This window comes from Eptatretus burgeri, chromosome 3, assembly GCF_056783735.1.
Source record: "Eptatretus burgeri isolate ZD-2024b chromosome 3, Ebu_testis_v1, whole genome shotgun sequence".
NCBI lineage: Eukaryota > Metazoa > Chordata > Myxini > Myxiniformes > Myxinidae > Eptatretus > Eptatretus burgeri.
In genome coordinates, this window is record NC_140963.1 from 65227497 (window position 1) to 65242033 (window position 14537).

General features: G+C 40.6%; 1 protein-coding gene across 1 annotated transcript in view; it reads right to left on the minus strand.

Annotated features, from left to right (window-relative positions):
* Window positions 1-928, minus strand: part of LOC147030090 (uncharacterized) — a 16324-nt gene extending 15396 nt beyond the window's left edge. The window contains exon 1 of the mRNA XM_085872094.1: window positions 825-928. The gene's annotated coding sequence lies outside the window, so the exon portion shown is untranslated. The remainder of the gene's footprint in view (window positions 1-824) is intronic.
* Window positions 929-14537: the final 13609 nt, after the last annotated feature.

A 14537-nucleotide genomic window follows, 5' to 3' on the forward strand; every position in this document is an offset into this window, starting at 1 on the left:
CAATATATTGTTTTTGGTCCTATCTCTCAATGGTGAAGAATCACTTGAAAAATCCGGATCTGGATCCGTATCTTCACCAAAATTCAATAATTTTGTCCTCGTTACATACTCAACCTGTCCACCAAATTTCATCCAAATCAGTCCCGAACTTTTTGAGATATACTGTTCACTACAAAGATGTTCACGACACTACAATGTCACAGACAGCCAAGCAGACAAAAAGACATTCAGCCAGGAGTGAAAACATAACCTCCGTCCACCTTCGGTGGAGGAGGTAAACGTAGTGAATGGTACTCATCTTGTACAATCAATGAAGACCAATTTTAATCTGCAAAATAATACAGGAGAACATTTTCAAGCCTTTGATGCTTTACTGTTATGAAGTGTGATGTTGACTCCAAGAATTACCCAAGACTATCAACAAACCCCTCCTCCTGATAAATTGACTGCTTTGAATTCGACTCAGACTTGGAGTGAGGTCAGGGCCTCTTGCTCTTTGATATATTCAAGAAGTTATTAATCTGTAATAACAATTATATAATATGAGTTCCTTACAAGGAACTTCGACATAGGAGGTGGGCATTAGGCCCATAAAAGCCTGTGCTACCATTACCAACTTCGGGTTGTTTGTCCATGCTCTATCCTTCTTTTTTTAATGATGAGCTTCAAGCAAGGAGGTAGCACGTTCCATTTTTAGAGTCTTTTATATGACTTGGCCGAGGTTCAATTCACTGACCTCCCAGACTCAGAAAGGACTCTCTAACCATTCTAACACCGAGGTTGGTGTTTCTGTTTTTGCAGTTTAACTTGAGCACACTACCCACCTTTGTCTGCAGCTTCATGGAGTGGTGCTCTCTCTTACAGGCTGGTGCTCCTTCTTGGTCATACTTGCCTCTCCTGGATTCTGTCAAGCCCAAAAAGACATAGGTTAACCTTGAATCACCATTGTCTGTACTTAACAAAGACAGTAGTAGTTCGATGTTAACTCATATTATTTTGTTCTAGATAATTGAAAATTAAGGAAACGTTTGCAAAGTGGTATGGTCAACCCTTGACAACTCATGAATGAAGTAAAAAGCAGTAAAATACCCACATTAACCCTCTCCAAGCCCATTTATTTCCTCCATTAACTCTACCCAAGCCCATATCTTTCCAAATTTCCAGTCTTTCCTTCCTGAGAGTTTGTTTCTATTCCCACCTTGTCCACACCGTATGTCCTCTCCTACACTTCATTCCTTCCCACATCCCTTATTTGCCCAAGTCTCCCTATATTTCGTCCCTCATCCCTGTTGTTGGTGTGTTTCCCCTTCCCCCTCTTTTTCTGCTGTTCCATTTGTTCCGTTATGTCCTGATCCATTCTATGTTCTAACTAACTCCTCCACGAGCATTCTAACATACAAAAAAAGCTACACAAAGCATTCTGGGTGTATCCATGATTGCAATAAACAGTTGCTGCTTTGGAGGGGGCGGGGAGGGGAGGCGATGGTGCAGTATTTTAAATTTCTGTTGAACAAAAACACCAAACCAGCTGATATGCAGGAGGTTTGCTTTGCAGCTTAATGGTACACATCTCCCTTGTAGTGGTGTGTTGTGTGTTTGAATGGTGCCAGAGTTTCCGAAATGGAAATGAATCGGTAAAGATAATGAACTGTTCGAGCGCAGTGCAGTGGTTTCCACAAACAATACCCATGTTAAAGAGTTTATTTTGGGTCATGACGACATCATGTGCATAGATATTGCAATAAAACTCTCTCTAAACAGTGGAAGTGTAAAACCCACTATACTTGGTTTTTTTTTCTTCTTATTTACAGGAATGAGATAAGGTAGAACTGAAAGGGGGACAAACATCAAGGAAATGAATGAATAGGAAAAGAGAAGATGGAGGATGGGAGGAAATGCTGAAACTCAAGGAAGATGGCAAGGTTAGGAAAACCTTGTTCCTGTACTGAACAAAAACCAACCCTGATCGACCTTGCTCTTCCATAAGGCCTGATCCTTTAAAGACAGAAAAAAAGGTTAATGTGGTTATGAAGATCGATGGTCAGAATTGGGGATGACAAGAGATGGCAGTGCAGCGCTTGCATGAAGCGCTGGTGGGAAGAGTGAGACAGAACAGCCTCTGGATGGTGATTCCATGGATGAGAGAAGCGAGGAGAAAAAAAAAAGAGTAGCGGTGTTCACACAGCTTAGATTTTTGGAAGTTTAACCAGTAGGGGTTACAGGAAGAACATCCTGAAGAAGATAGGGAGGTTTGGAGGACTGAGAGAGCACAGGGAGTAACATCGAAGAATAGATGGAAGAAAACAGAGAGAGCATTGACCTTCCTGCCATGTGAGAGCAACAAACCTTGTGCTTCCAATAGATTTCAGAGCGGTAGATTCCATAGAACTTAGGAGAAAGAGATGTGATTCTGGGGCACCAGCCCATAGCGGGGAGCATTTCTCCAATGAGCTACAGACATAGGCCTTGTAGACTATGAGTAGCTCTGATAAAATCCAAGCAAATACTTGGATCAACAAAGGATGCCCAGTCTGCGGCTGACTTTGGAAGACAGCTTTGCTGTGTGGTCGACCCAGAAAAGGTCATGATTGCTAGTGAGGCTAAGAAATTCAAGAGATGGCACATCTTCCAGTGGATAACCAAGGAAATAGATAAGTTGGTTCATTTGATGATTATTTATTCTGGAGCAAATTGGTAAGACTGAGATTTTCCAGGATTTAAGAATTTGTTCCATTCATCGGACCAGAGTCTAATCATTTCCATTAATTTTGAAAGTTTTTCATAAACATTATTTATAGAAACTTTGAAATTGATTGCATAGAGCATAAGTGCCACTGCAGGTTCATCTAGAAGTGCCCTCTTATCAAAGGAGTTCATATCATGGAGTACGGTAGTATATGTCAGGATAGCATGGGAAAAAAATGGCATACAGAATTATACGTTTAAAAATTACTATACAGTAATGTCATAAGCTTTTAAAACCCATACCTTTAATTCTTGAATGCTTTCATAACTAACAAGAATGAAAAAGATGCCAGAATACATCGCTAAAGTACCAGATCGAGAGATCGCAAAATCGCCAAATTGTACATCCACCGAAATGTTGAAATGTCATCCAACCGAGCACAATAATGGCTGAAGCAATAACAATTATTCCAACGGAAGGAAGCAACATTCTCTCTTAGTTATTGTACCCGTACCATAACAAAAATAACAAGATGGCCACCAAACCATGTGACTTGTGATTTCATATTTTTTACTATGTATGCAGAGATGATGGAAGATGATAGTTGCAAATTTTCACTTCGTTAGGTTATGTGATTCCATTATTTAATATTTTTCTTGAATCCAACATGGCTGCCAAACCATGTGACCTATCAATTAGAAAATATCAAAAGGCACCAGTTCACCACTTACTTGACTTGTGTACCAAATTTCGTAAATATATCTTGAGGGGATTTATAGTTAAGCTCCGGAAACAAAATGTGACGGACGGACGGACGGACGGACGGACGGACGGAACCCATTTCTATATCCCCCGCCAACTTCGTTGGTTGGCGGGGGATAAAAAATAATTGGATTAAAAAAAATAATACCACCACTACACAATTCTCTAGACAATTCAAAGCACCATTTACGCATGCGCAGAGTGAGAAACTTTCCTGTACAACTCACAGTCAGCGGTAAAGTCTGCAGCGGATTACAAGGCCATGTGGATTGTAACGTGAGATAAAATGTGTAATTTATGAAGGAAAAGTGCCCAGAATAAACAGAATTATATTTAAAAACAAAGAACGAAAGAAAGCTAACTCTCATCCCAAGTATAGTGCTGACCCGGAGCAAAAGGCGAATTCCGTTGCTCGCATTAATCATGCTACGAACCGAATGCAAGAGCTAAAATCGTGTGGTGTAAAAAGTACAATGCAAAACACAGGACGGAAATCTGAGCTTTCAGGAAAGGCAGGTATATATTAGTGGAGCCTAAGCCTGCTGTAATATAACTGCATGTGAAGGAAACACAGCATCATCTATTGCATGGTAATGGGACAAGGGTTTAGCGAATGGAAGGTTTTAAGAGACAGGACAAGGCTGAAACAAGGACATTGCCTCGGGTTATGATCAAAACTGTTAGTAAATAGCAGCTCAAAGATTACTCAACAAACCCTTGCAACTGCACAAAGAGCATGCTTGTGCTTTGCTCAAGACCAAAAGAGCAGTCAATAGTCTTGACATTCATGGGCCAGATGATTTTGGGGAAGGATGCAGTCATACTGCTTCCTCTGAGCCTTGTTATTATGACTCAGCCTATCAGCCCATCGAGAGACCCTTTGCCATTCCCATTGATGCAAATGGCAGATGTGTAGTTGCTAATGAGATTAGCAAGTCAGAAATGGAAAGTACCAAGTCAAAAGGGGAACGGCAGGCAGCCTGTGAAAGGGAGCTGTTGTAGTGAATGCAAAGTAGTCACTGAAGCAGAAGGAGATGCCATCATGAACATCAAACAAGCATTTCAGGAACCAATGCAAAAGCTGAGAAATGCCTTCGATGTATGCGATGATGGGTGTCCTCATCAACACGACGTCATAGATGCTAGCAGAGACCCTGACAATAACGTTATGGAATTACAAGGTCACTCCTTGGTTTGTTTCAATGATGGAGGATGTTGTAGTCAACGTCACATACTCAGAGCAGCATCTACCCATTACGGTGTGTTGCGAACATTCTTGATTCATGTGTACAGTGCAATTAGGAGCCACTTTGGTGTTACAAACTGTACAGTATAAACAAATCACTATGTGGTGGTCAGTTCCTTTCTCTAATGATAATCACTAAGTAAGGTACAGGATCTTGAAACTTTGTTAACAAATAATCTTGACTCGTGTGATGAGCAGCGTGCTGATGTTATAGGGACTGACTCTGTCTTCAACAATGTAGAATCACAGTTATTGATGACGTATGCACAGTTATTGATGATGTATGCACAGGTAATAAGTGACTGAGAAAAGGAAATTTATGATGATCCAGAGCATGCATGTAAATGCTGTAAATGCCTGCATCAGAGAAAGTCTGCAACAAAAGTGAAATTTTCTGATAACCTTGGTTCAAAAGTTTGGCCTGCTTTAAAAGCCTTCATATTAGGGGACAACTCACATGATAACTAGCACATGCTCTACATGTGCAACTACTGTAAGCCACTCATCAATAAAGGCATATTGCCACCACATTGTGTACTCAACGGATTGCAAACACTTCGAATTCCGTCTGAATTGGCAAAAGTGGATTGTTTGAGTAGGCAACTCATTCAACGTGCCAAATGATATCAAAAAGTAGTTAGGCTTTGTATGTACTGTATACTGCAAAAGTACCTGTGTATAATTCACTTAAAGCATGTAAGGGCACTATCTTATTTCTACTTTTACCATTCAATAAAAGTCTTGAGACTCTGGAACAGGTAAAGCATCTTGGCAATGCTTTACCTGAGCCTGAGTTGTACATTATAAGGCACTTAGCAGGGGTATCTGGCATTGCCCAGTGCTATTCTAATCCTGTTGGCATTTTGAAGAAATCAATTTTTTTTCCTATTTATTTTTTTGTGGGGGGCTAAAACAGTTCTCGGAGACTCGAACCCACAAAGGAATGGGGTCGTGGATCATTTAATATTACCTTTCATGTTGCTACAAAGGTTTAGACACAATAGTCTATAGAGCGATTAAAAAAAAAAAAAAAAATCCAAAAAAAATTCTATCTTTTTTTTTCAAAATTTAATTTTTACTGCCGAAAATACTATATGCATTTTAGGCAATAATAAAATAAAATAAAAAAGAAAATATATAAAACACTATCTTACATATGTGGCACTCATTGAAGAACCGCTGAAAGTTTGACGAAGATCCGATATGCCATCTCTGAGAAAAATGGAGACACACACAGACAGGAAGATAGACAGACAGACAAATATCTCTCTTATAATTTCGGTCGCAGGCCAACAAAGGGTCAAGTTATGTGGCATAGCCTAGTCAATGTCGACCTTGTCAAGACTGCCACAAAACACTAAAATAAATCAACTGGCTTTACAAGGATGTGGAGGAAGAGTGCGTTAATGAGGTGCTAAAAGGGTAATATAGATTACCAATAATGCATTCAGTACAATGTTAAACAAGGCTAGCACAGATGATATTGCTACATTTCAAGATTACACAATCAGAAACATAGACAACAAGGAAAAGAGCAATCAGAGATGGCAGACCCTTGCCAGGACTTTTTTGTGTGGCGTGTGTGTACAGGTGTGTCACGGAATTAATGAGACATAATTAGAACTGTCACTTTATAACTGCTGGCAGTGAAGACTGGGTACCAAGATGTCCCGCTTTGATACAACACGGGATTGACGAGTTCCTGACCGAGTAACACAAAGTGTTCAAGATATTTATTACATTTGCAGTTGGCCCTTTTTCCTGGGAACTTCATTGGTATGAATTGAGATGGCGTTTAAATTACCTGACGACGAAGAAATAAATGTGCGGGAAATGTCACCATGGGTCCACAGGGTAAACCGGAACTCCCCAGAGTAATATGAAGCCCCCCCCATCAACATGTCTCTCTACTATGCGGAATTGATGAGTTATGGACCGAGAAATAAACACACCAAATTCAATCTATTTATTAAGTAAGCAGTAAGCTCTTTTTCCTGAATACTTTGTCAGCATCAATTGAAATGGTGTTTGAATAACTTGAACACAAAGTAATAAATGTTGACACCATGAGTGCAGATGGTAAAGTGGGATTATCCTGAGTCTAATGAGGACCCACACGTTTCTAATCTATCTATAATTCCAGCAATCTCTGTGTGTGTGTGTGTGTGTGTGTGTGTGTGTGTGTGTGTGTGTGTGTGTGTGTGTGTGTGTGTGTGTGTGTGTGTGTGTGTGTGTGTGTGTGTGTGTGTGTGTGTGTGTGTGTGTGTGTGTGTGTGACCTCTGTTTCTCGACAACCTCTGGTCCGATCTAATTGAAACTTGCCAGGTATATTGCTGGGGACCTGAGGATGTGCCTTTTCAAGGTTTGATATTAAATCGGCAAGTGCTTCCCAAGTTATGGCCATTTATTTACCAAACCAATGGGAAGACACGTTGTTGCGTGGGCGTGGCCGATGGGGAAGGGAAGCTCAGCCACGTTCCCCATTACGGTTACAACGTACGGGCTTCCGGAGAGTGATGACTTCGTGTATTCTAATAATTTCTCGATTTCTTATGCGCATTTATAGATAAACACAATGGCCCAAGTTATGATAGTTTTCATATTAGACGGTGTATAAATTTCGGGAACATCAGAGTGCTGGTATTCTCCGAACCAGGAAGTAAATTTTTTCTCTCTCTTCTCTTCTCTTTTTGTTTTTCCTTGCCACGACATTGCGAAAAGGTAAAATACGTTGGCGCTAATTGAATAATTGGGTATTAAAAATAAATTGCGAATAATCAACACTGCGAATAATATCGAACTTGCGGGTCACGCACGTACGGGCATGTGAGAGCGAAGAAACAGCCTGTGTGGTTTATTTATTTATTATTATTATTATGATTTTTTTTTTTTTTTTTTTTTTATGGGCACGTACTAGTAATTCTAAAAGATGCCTGGCGTTGGCGCAGTGGTTAGGGCAGCGGCTTGGGATCCAAAAGGTCTTGAATTCAAGCCCCGTTGGGCCACTGAATTAATACACCAGGGGGTTGACTCAGCCTGTCATCCTTCCGAGGTCGGCGAAATGAGTACCAGTATACTGGGCCGGTGTATACCCCGGTTAAAATAGGTGTACCATATCCCTGTGTCGTAAGAGGCGACCAGGGTTGCGTCAGGAAGGGCATCTGGCGTAAAACATGTACCAAATCACTATGCGGATCATCGGATGATCCGCTGTGGCGACCCAGCCGAAAGAAGAAGAAGAAGAAGACTAGTAATTCTAAAAGTTCTAATAATTAAATAATTAAATAATTCTGGCTACCAGACCTTGTGGCTGATCGGGTTGAAATTTAAAATATGCATTCCCCATGTCTACTAGATCATAACTGTGAAGTTTGATGTTGGCTGACAAAGCGGTACCAGAGAAAACATTATTTAATATTTTTCTTCAATCCAATATGGCTGCCAAACCATGTGACCTAGCAATTATTCATCAACAAATTTATATCCCATATTTTTGGAGAATATGTTTGTGGTTTCCCCTCGATCTGACCAGTTGTTCTGGAGAAGAAGATTTTTGAAGGTTTTGGGGTAAATTTAATATGGCCACCAAATGATGTGACCTATCAATTAGAAATTAAGAAACTTATACAAGCATCTCTTAGGGAACACGCTTGTAAAGCTTTGCCTCAATCTGTTCAGCTGTTTCGGAGAGTAAGATTTTAAAATTTTCAATCCAATATAGCTGCCTAACCACATGACCTATGACATCATAAATTTATATTCTGCCTCTAATGGTGTAAGGGATCACGGTTTTGAAGTTTCGTGTTAATGGGATAGGGTGCGTATTTGTATCCAAAATGGCCACCAAACCATATATGCAGCAATGGCGTTAGATGATAGTTGGAAAGTTTTGCTTCAATAAAATAAGTGGTTCCAGAGAAAACATTATTTAATATTCTTCTTAAATCCAACATGGCTGCTGATGGCTGATCAACATGCGTAGATGGCGCTCAAGAAATTTCAATTTTATTGGATGCAGCATTCGAAGTGTCGAATTTTCACCGGGATACCGCTTTACCGATGACATCACCAAAAAATCACACTTCTTCCCCATGGGAAGTTCTTGCCATGTGCCAAGTTTCAATTTTTTCAATTGTGCGGTTTCAGAGCTACTGAGGTCCAAGATTTTTCATTTTTTCAAAGATGGTGCCCATACCACGTGACCTATGATGCCATAATTATCAATTAAATATTCTATAAGTAAAAGATACATACTATGGTGAAAATTTTGTGTTGATCGGACTTTTGGTTGCCAAGAAAATGAATTTTAAAGAGAACAAAACCAAACGTTGCCGGTGGAAGAAGAATAATTATAATAGACAGAACAAAAACAATAGGTTACCCAGCCTTGTAGGTTTGGTACCCTAAAAATAATATAAAAAACAACAAAAAAAGAAAACCCAAATCAAAAATTTAAATAATTCTGCTTGCCAGGCCATGTGCCCAATTAAGTTGAAATTTAAAATGTGTATTCCCCATCAATACTGGATCACGATCGTGAAGTTGCACGTTATTTGATTAAGCAGTTCCAGAGAAAACATTATTTAATATTTTCTTCAATCCAATATGGCTGCTAAACCATATGACATCAATTATTCCTTAACACCCTTGTACACGCATGCATTGGGGAACATTTATTTAAAGTTTGCCCTCGACCTGTCTCGCTGTTCTGGAGAAGATTTTTATATGTTTTAGGGTAATTCCAATATAGCTGCCAAACCATGTGACCTATGATGTCACATGTGTGAACCTTTTGTTCCTCATGGATAGGCGGTCATATGTGTGAAGTTTCACCTCGATCTGTTCAGCCATTTCAGAGATGAAGATTCTTGAAAGTTAAAAAATAAACAATATGGCTGCCGAATCATGTGACCGATGATATAATCGAACTTTTTTTTGTGAACCATTTTATTCCTAGATGACACTCAAAAATTTTCATACTGATCAGATTTAGCATTCTACATATGTAATTATGACGTCATAAAGAATACACTCATTCCCCATGCGGAGTACTTGCCATGGGCCAAGTTTTAAAAATTTTCCTTGGTGCAGTTTCAGAGATACAGAGGTCCAATTTTTCCCGTTTTTCCAATATGGCTGCCACACCACGTGACCTATGACGCCAGAATTATCATCAAAACATTTTAAATGAGTAGTCACACCGATGGTGAAAATTTCGTCTCAATATGACTAGCGGTTGTGGAGAAAGACACAAATGTTCTGTGCGGACAAACAAACAAACAGAGACAGACAGACAAACAAACAAATGGACCCAAATGCAATACCCTCTCCTTCAGCAAGGGTAACAAGCTCTGGAATGAAGTACAAAGTTTAAAGCATCAAATAAAGCTTCTTTGGACAATCACAAGATTGGCACAAGGGGAGAGGAGAAGGCAATAAAACTAAAACATGCCAATTCCTCTGGATTTTTTTTTTGATGTTGAAAATAACATTTGCATCCTCTGACTCGTGAGTAGTGATACAATTGAGGGTTCTGAAACGTTAGTCTTAATACCCTCTCCCACCGCCACTGGGAATGGCGCTACATGGTACACATTTACAAAGATAACTTGCGTCGCCCCACCTTGGGAACCCTTGGTGGTGGGGGGAAGGCAAATAAAGTTGCTACAACCGTTGCCTTATGACCCATAGTTCCCTTGGCAAGTTTGATTGGTTGAGATTGCATAAGTCACAACCGAATATATCGACAACAGACAGACGGACACCAAAACGTGTGTTTTAGTGTGATGACATTCTGACACATTGACAGGGCTCACTGGGGCCTCGTTGGGCCATTATTGCATTTTGCATGGGACCCCCAAATGACAAACGCTGCCTCTGACAACCCGATCTTCCACAGGATAGCCCATGTTGGTTAGTGCACTCCTGTACATGGTAGAAACGCGTGATGAACACCTTTAAGCCAATTAGTACACAATGCTTCAATAGGTACGTGGGACAAAACAGCACGAGCTTGCAAGACAGGGCAAGCTAAGGTGCCTGATCCATGCATGGGGGTCACTTACTCTATTTCGTCCATTCAGCTTTGTAGAATGTCAGTCCCCTGATATTGATAGTGATAAAAGTCATCGAGGTTTCTTCTTCCTAGAACATGGGAAATCTTAGCACTTTTTATTTATTTATTCGAATGCAGTCGATGGCTGCTTGGCTGCATCATTTTCTGGGGGCTCCCCTGTGCTACTGGTGCAATGCCCCTGTTACCAGCATACTGGTACTCGTTTTGCCGACCTCAGAAGGATGACAAGCTGTCAACCCTACCTGGTGTTAATTCAACGGCACAATAGGGGCTTGAACTCACGACCCGAGGATCTGAAGCCAAACACCTTAACCGTTAAGCCAAGAATAGGCCGATCTTTGCACTGAGGATCCAATATCAGAGTCCAGGAAGTTGTCGTTGAAATTCCATGCATTCTTTCAAACAGTGGCACTCAAAGGTGCAATGCTTGGTCAAGTAGATCATTTATCTCGGAAAAAATAGAAAACCAAACTTGTGGGGCTCTACATTACCACGTGCTTTTGTGGATACGAGATGCCCCAGTCATTAGTCACGATGATCCCGAATGAATACGAGCTTGGATACAACAGAGGATCAGTTGTGTCATACCTGATATGGAAGCTGATCCCCACTTACACAGGTTGGTCACTAGATACCAGTTGCAAAATGTAGCACATATTTCAAAAATGAAAATTAATACGCAAGTGTGGTGGCACCTCCATTACAAGGTGCAGATTTGGATTTCCTTGCCAAACCTGTGAAACTGCTGCTTTGAATTGTATAGAGGATTCTCTCAAATCACCAAATAAAATATTTGAGTTTCCACAAACGGCCTTGATGGTGAGGGTCACCAACTACAACACTCTCTGTCTAATGCTGTGGAAGGCCAATGTTGACATACAATAGATGGCTGAGTCGTCACTATCTGTTGGCCACTATGTTCGCGATTATGTTACAAAAGCCAAAACGAGGTAACTTTCAGGACATTTGGCATGAGGTTAGTGAAAGTAAGAGTGGTTACAGTCGGCTTTGGAATTTTGGTGTGTGTCGTTTATGCTCTCGAGAGTGAGGGCTGTACGAGGCTAGTGATATGTTACTTGGTCAGCACCTCACCGAGAGGTCCAGCACCGTCAAGTGGGTAGATATATCTATTCCTCATAAAAGGAATTACAGTCTGAAGGATCACAAGGTTTTGGAAGATGTCACAAAACACAATCCAGACAGTGAATACATCTTCCAGGACAACCTCCTGAACCCTTATTATCCTCAGAGACCAAGTGATCTCAAAGATATTTGTCTCGAGGACTGTCGCAAACTATGATAACTGTGTTACAGATGGCAACAGAGACAGAAAGTATCACAAGCTTACAAAACCTGGACTTCCCAACCACAAACTATTTGATCTGGAAAAAGAAGACCAGAGAGGAGGACAGTATGATTCGGATATTTACCTCCACCACCGAAGGTGGATGAAGGTTATATTTTCACCTCTGTCTGTTTGTTTGTCTGTCTGTGAACAGGATATCTCCAAAAGTTATGGGTGAATTCGGACGAAATTTGGTGGACAGGTTTGTTGTGTTTAAACCAAAGTCCATCATGGTCAGTACTAGCTGTCTGAAAGAAGTCAATCGATTAAGAGAAGCATATAGACCAGATCTCCAGGCTTATCCACTTCCACATCCACCTGGCACCTTCAACTAGGTCTGAGCATCATCAAACTGTTAATATACAACACGAGGTGCCTAAACCCAATAAACAACATGTTGCTAGTAACGGCTCACTTAAGAAAAGAAAGAAGCCTCAACATACCATAAAACGATCCTCCCCCCAAGAGAGCAAAAAAACAACAACAAACAAAGTGGAATGCGCAGGTTGTCCAAATCTAATGACAAGCAACCTCCCATTTTAATACATAGGTCCATTCATGACAATCCCAGACAGCAACAGATCTGTCCGTTTAGAATCTTTAGTAGCATCATGCCTGCATCACTCTCAACCTCCAGCTTCACAGGGCAAACAGGCCCAATCCAGGCAGTGCAGATGTTCCCCTCAAACCTCCAAATCCCAACACGATCAGATGGATTGTTTGTTCCACCGCTTTTGGTACATCATATCTGGCTCTGAAGAACATGAGGAATTGTGTAAGGGCATTACAGACCACATGGTTCACATTGCTCATTTTGTAATGGGTCATCATCTTGATGCATACTCTACTGTTCAAGACGACATAAAAGCTACACATTTGAACACAACAGAGACTTGGGACACAAAGATAAAAAAATATTCACTTTGGCCCACTTACTCCAAACTCCCATTGTCTCTCTCTCTGTCTGTCTCTGTCCCCCTCTCTGTCCCTCTCTCCCTCATACAACACACTCGGTGGTTATTGGTTCAGATTCAGCCCTGCTGATGGAGAAAGAACTTTAAATGATGATGTCACACAAATGTCCATGAACATTAGGCATCCTCCCAACAATTTTGATGCTGTACTCTCACAATTAAAATGAAATAAAAACGAGCCCAAAGTCGATGGCACGTCATTACACATCTCCACACCTCCCACCTGAAGCAAAGTTCCACCAGGAATGACGCGATATCAAATTTTGATTTTAAAAAATATTCTGTTTTGACTACTGTGATCAAAAGTCCTCACCCCTGGGGCATGAACTGGTGGTCAAATCCAAAAAATCTTTACATATTTCATGCGTCCCCCAATGTTGACTGCATATAGAAAGTTTCATTAAAAATGTGCCAATAATTGCATTTTTTTGGCATTTGACCTTTTCGTCCTGCTCCAGGGAATGGAGCCAAAAATGATGCTGCTCTTGTACCTTCTTACCAAAACTGCCAAGTTTGATGAATTTGTGCACAACTGTTTGAGATGAGATACAGTTGCATTAGGGCAGGAATTTGGAATTTGGAATTTGGCTAAGGTGCCGGCAACAACTTGGCTACTCTTCACAAAGGACACCGTGGGAACTTTGACGTCCCGCAACTTATGCCAGCAGATGGGACAAACAGTTTTACGTCCATCCAAGGGACAGCACATACATTTACGAATCACCCAGCTTGTGAAACACCGGGATGACAGTTTATTGCTGGGTCGAGATTCGAACCAGGGCTATAGACAGCGTAGAATCAAGTGTGTGTACCTCCAGTCAATCCTGCTAGCCCTCGTGGAATTATTTTTACCCGCTCACGTGAAGCAAAAAGCGGGGTTAAGCATTTGGTTCATGTCTGTCCATATCTCCGTTTGTCCACAAATGTCAGTTTCTGGTCGAGGAACAAGTCAATCTAAAGTGAATGTTACATTTTGAACATGAATCAGCAAACAACCTGCCGTTTAACAGTACTTTGTCTGAATTTGGCCCGATCAAACATGCAGAGAGAGGAGTGAGATAGTTCTTTCCTCTGTCTGCCTGCTTGTCAGTCAAACAAAATTGAAAATTCTTCCAAACAGGATACAGGATACTATAAAGGATACAAACAACAGGCATGCATAGCTATTGTGACATGTGAGATAGGGTAGTGAAAGAACGCGTCAATGGCGGTAAAATGACAGGAAACTTCTGGAATCAATTTTTTATATGCCCTTTACAATCTTTATTTTTTTTAATTGAATTACCTACTTCAACGCAGTAGAACACAAGTCGCCTTCTTAATGCTTCCAAGAACCTTGAGTTTTGCAGTACCTGTACTTAAACATGATAAATAAGGTGGCGAATAAAACTGCATCAATAGCGATAAACTTCTGGAATAAAAAAAAAGAAAGAAATTAAAAATCATTA